Here is a 5,125-nt window from a genome sequence, read left to right as displayed (position 1 = left end):
AGCCGGCGAAGGGGCGGAGCCTTGGAGGGGCGTGCCGCCAAGGTCCGCGTTCAGCCCTGCGCTGGGGAGGAGGAGCGTCCTGAGCTTTGGGCAGTCATTTGTCCTCAAGGTGTTGGGCTTTGGCGGTCCCAAGTTTTCCTCTGGTCAGCCCACACGTAAAGCCGGTAGCAGTCTTTCTGCTGCTGCTGCTGCTAAGTCGCTTCAGTCGTGTCCGACTCTGTGCGACCCCATAGACGGCAGCCCACCAGGCTCCTCCGTCCCTGGGATTCTCCAGGCAAGAACACTGGAGTGGGTTGCCATTTCCTTCTCCAATGCATGAAAGTGAAAAGTGAAAGTGAAGTCGCTCAGTCGTGTCCGACTCTTCGCGACCCCATGGACTGCAGCCTACCAGGCTCCTCCGTCCATAGGATTTTCCAGGCAAGAGTACTGGAGTGGGCTGCCATCGCTTTCCCCGCGTCTTTCTGCAGCACTTTATATTTGTGCCAGCCCTGTGGTGGTAATGTTTCTCTGCCTGCGGTCATTTATCACATTCGTTAATTCGGTATTCCCTAAGCGTGCGTCACCGAGTGCTTGGTTTTAGAATTACAACAGCTGAGGGAGTATGGTTACTGCCTTTAAAGAACTTGCGGGTTAGCAGGAAGACCTTTGTATTTTGAGCACCTACTATGTTCCAGGTGTAGCTGGACAAACTAGTATTCATAAGTCAATACAAGCACAATGAAAGGACTGATACATCTCTATTTTTCTCCCAGACCTACCCACTGCCTCCAACATGAATGACCGAATGACCTAAGGGATGGATGGCTATGGAAGGTGATAACTAGAACACTGTAGCTGTACTGGTTGTAGTAATAAGACTGTTATAATAAGGCTGTTGTAGTAGTTATAATAAGACTGTTAATGCTTAAACAGTGCTGAACTTTGTTCCAGATTCTATTCTAAGAGCTTGATAAATAATTCTCCTTTAATTCTCATGGCACTCACTGTGACCTTGTGGTCGCATTATTATCCTCATTTCGCCAATTAAGAAGAGGCATAGACAGGTTAAGCAACTTGTCCAAGGTCACACAGGAAGTGAGTGTTGCTGTGCCATAAATTTTTTTTAAATGAAAGAATGAGATACAAGAGGAACATGTCAAAGATATGGGAAAGAGGAGAGGAACTTCAGCTGGTTTTTTATTTTTCTCCTGCTCAGAATCATTGGTTTCATAAAGCCTAGACTGAAAGCTGTCCAAACATAGTTCCTATTCATCTTTGAGTCCCAGCCAGTCCCAGTCTAGAGCCTTCAGTGGAGCTCGATCTGAGGTTTCCCATCACCTATAGCTATTAATCTATCCCTAAAGTCATCAGAGAGTGGACTACTTCCGACTGCTTCCTTATTGAAGAGCAGATTACTGCACATAGGAAATGTCTTTGAAATCCCAATTTTGTTTTAAAAATTCATAGGAGATTTTTTTTTAAATTTGGCCACACCATGCAGAGTGTTGGAGAAGGCAATGGCAACCCACTCCAGTACTCTTGCCTGGAAAATCCCATGGACGGAGGAGCCTAGTAGGCTGCAGTCCATGAGGTCGCTAAGAGTCGGACACGACTGAGCGACTTCACTTTCACTTTTCACTTTCATGCATTGGAGAAGGAAATGGCAACCCACTCCAGTGTTCTTGCCTGGAGAATCCCAGGGATGGGGGAGCCTGGTGGGTTGCCGTCTATGGGGTCGCACAGAGTCAGACACGACTGAAGCGACTTAGCAGCAGCAGGCAGAGTGTGGACTCTTAGTTCCCCAACCAGAGATCGAACTTGTACCGCATGCACAAACAAGTTGGACTACCAAGGACGTCCCAATATGATTTTACATTCAATTCCATAATACATCATTCATAGCATAGCATATTCCAGTTGCTGTGCCACATTTACTAGTGGTTTCTTTTTTTTTTAATTTAATTTAATTTTATTTAACTTTACAATATTGTATTGGTTTTGCCATATATCAAAATGAATCTCTCAAACCCCTGATTACCTTCAAAGATCTCTCAGTATAGACATGTACTGACCTTTGACTATGAGTTCACCTTCCTTCACCTGTCCTCCAAGGTCCTGCATAATCTGACTACAGCCTCACTTCCTGCCTGCCTTCCCCTATACCACACCCAGCTTTCTGTTCTTTGAATCCATCCCAGGTTTGTGTCCTTGTTTACTGTTGCTCCTGATGCTTTGACTACCCTTCTCAAATCAGAGATCTTCTCCTTTGTAAAGTCTCTGATGCAACAACCATACATTCCCAAAGTAGATTTAGATGCTCCCACTTCAGTTTTCCATCCTACTTGGTTTATTCTGATATAATGTAATAGGAGATGACTGGTATTGAGGGCCAGACAGATCTCAGTCAGAATCTATGTCCTATGTATACAAAATTGTGTCCTTGAGCTGGTTATATTTGTGAGCCTGATTCCTCCTCTCTAAATGCAGATCCCCTGTATGGCTGTCAGTAGGACTAAAATTTCATGTATGCAGTATGCTTAGCACAGTGCTTACCTCAGAATCTTTCCTATTGTAGAAATGTTTGTTAAGTCCAAAAAGACATGAAAGTCTGTGTCCCCCCACGTGATGTGAGCTCTGTGTCCCTTGGGCTGGTCACAGGACCAAAAATAGAGCAGAGCTTGGTGAGGGTGATGTAGATAACCAAAGTCAGGGATTGGGTCACAAGTATGTAATGTGCTGTGCTGTGCTTAGTCGCTCAGTCATGTCCGCCTCTTTGCGACCCAGTGACCGTAGCACTCCAGGCTCGTCTGTCCATGGGATTCTCCAGGCAAGAATACTAGAGTGGTTTGCCATGCCCTCCTCCAGAAGAGCTTCCCAACCCAAGGATTGAACCCAGGTCTCCCACATTGCAGGTGGATTCTTTAATGTCTGAGCCACCAGGGAAGCCCAAACATGTAACACTTTTCCCTTAATCTTATTTGCGGAGTTGAACTGCATTGAAATGAGACAACCTGAGCAGCAGAGGGCGATAGACATTTGGGTAAAAGATGGAAGAGAGGCTGGGCCAAGTACGAAGTCATATTTTTAAGACTTTTAAGCTCATCAAAAGAGCAACCAGCTTCCTTTTTTCAGTGCTGTCCTTATGTATGTAGTTTTATTCCCCTCTAGTCTTATAAATGTTTGTATTTACTTTGAAAAATTATTTATTTTAATTATTCAAGTGATTCATGAATATGTGCTTACTGCAAGTTAATCTCATGTTTTCCACCTAAAAACCCTTTTTGATAAGCATAATATAGCTTGTAGATGGTTGCAGTGAAATTAAGTTGCTGAGAAGTTAAGTGATTTACCTTAAGACACACAGTGAGACCCTGTAGGAAAGAATTCAAGAGCATTATAGTGCTCACTTCCTGACTCTAAACTTAAATTCAAATATTAATTTTGAGTTTTCTTTTTATTATAATTAACATTTATGGCATGCTTATAATATCCCTAGTGGCTCAGACAGTAAAGAATCTGCCTGCAGTGTGGGAGACCTACGTTTGATTCCTGGGTCAGGAAGATCCCCTGGAGAAGGAAACGGCACCCCACTCCAGTATTCTTGCCTGGAGAATCCTATGGACAGAGGAGCTTGGCGGGCTACAGTCCATGGGGTCGCAGAGTCGGACATGACTGAGCGACTAACACAACATGTTAAGCACTTCACACATCCTATCTTATTTTTTTAATGTTCACAGATTCCTTTTTTTAAAGTTAGTTTTTATTGGAGTATAGTTGCTTTACAATGTTGTGTTAATTACTACTGTATAGCAAAGTGAATCAGCTCTACATATACATATATCCCCTCTTTTTTGGGTTTCCTTCCCATTTAGGTCACCACAGAGCACTGAGTTCCCTGTGCTATATGATAGGTTCCCATTAAGTACCAAAGAATTGATACTTTTGAACTGTGGTGTTGGAGAAGACTCTTGAGAGTCCCTTGGACTGCAAGGAGATCCAACCAGTCCATTCTAAAGGAGATCAGTCCTGGGTGTTCATTGGAAGGACTGATGGTAAAGCTGAAACTCCAATACTTTGGCCACTTCATGCGAAGAGTTGACTCATTGGAAAAGACTCTCATGCTGGGAGGGATTGGGGGCAGGAGGAGAAGGGGACGACAGAGGATGAGATGGCTGGGTGGCGTCACCGACTCAATGGACATGAGTTTGAGTGAACTCCAGGAGTTGGTGATGGACAGGGAGGCCTGGCGTGCTGTGATTCATGGGGTCGCAAAGAGTCGGACATGACTGAGCGACTGCACTGCACTGAACTGAACTATCTATTTTATACATAGTATCAATAGCATATATATATATCAATCCCAATTTCCCAGATTTCCCACCACCCTCCTTTTCCCGTTGATATCCATACATTTTTTCTCTACATCAGTGTCTCTACTTTTGCTTTACAAATAAGATCACCTATACCATTTTTATAGAATCCACATATTTGTGTTAATATATGGTATTTGTTTTTTCTCTTTCTGACTTATTTCACTCTGTATGACAGTCTCTAGGTCCATCTGCATCTCTGCTAATAATCCAATTTCCTTTCTTTTTATAGCTGAGTATCTAATTTATTCTTTACAAAATTACACATCATTTGTTCAACAAACATTCCCTGGATGTTTAATAATAACTAGGGCCTAAGGTGGAGAAGGCAATGGCAACCCACTCCAGTACTCTTGCCTGGAAAAATCCCATGGATGGAGGAGCCTGGTAGGCTTCAGTCCATGAGGTCGCTAGGAGTCAGACACAACTGAGCGACTTCACTTTCACTTTTAACTTTCATGCATTGGAGAAGGAAATGGCAACCCACTCCAGTGTTCTTGCCTGAAGAATCCCAGGGATGGGGGAGCCTGGTGGGCTGCCGTCTATGGGGTCGCACAGAGTCGGACACAACTGAAGCGACTTAGCAGCAGCAGCAGGGCCTAAGGGGTGCAGAATTGAAGAAAGCAAGATTTCAACAAAAGCATACAACTTTTAGAAGATGAAAAGCATTTGTTAATAATTATATGCTGAAATGCTCCTCCTAATGATTAATGGAAGGCAAAGTTAAAACAGTGGTATTTTTTAATCTTTAGATCAACAGAAATTGGCATCCTATA

Source organism: Bos mutus, chromosome 3, assembly GCF_027580195.1.
Source record: "Bos mutus isolate GX-2022 chromosome 3, NWIPB_WYAK_1.1, whole genome shotgun sequence".
NCBI classification, from domain to species: Eukaryota; Metazoa; Chordata; class Mammalia; order Artiodactyla; family Bovidae; genus Bos; species Bos mutus.
This window is presented reverse-complemented; position numbering follows the sequence as displayed.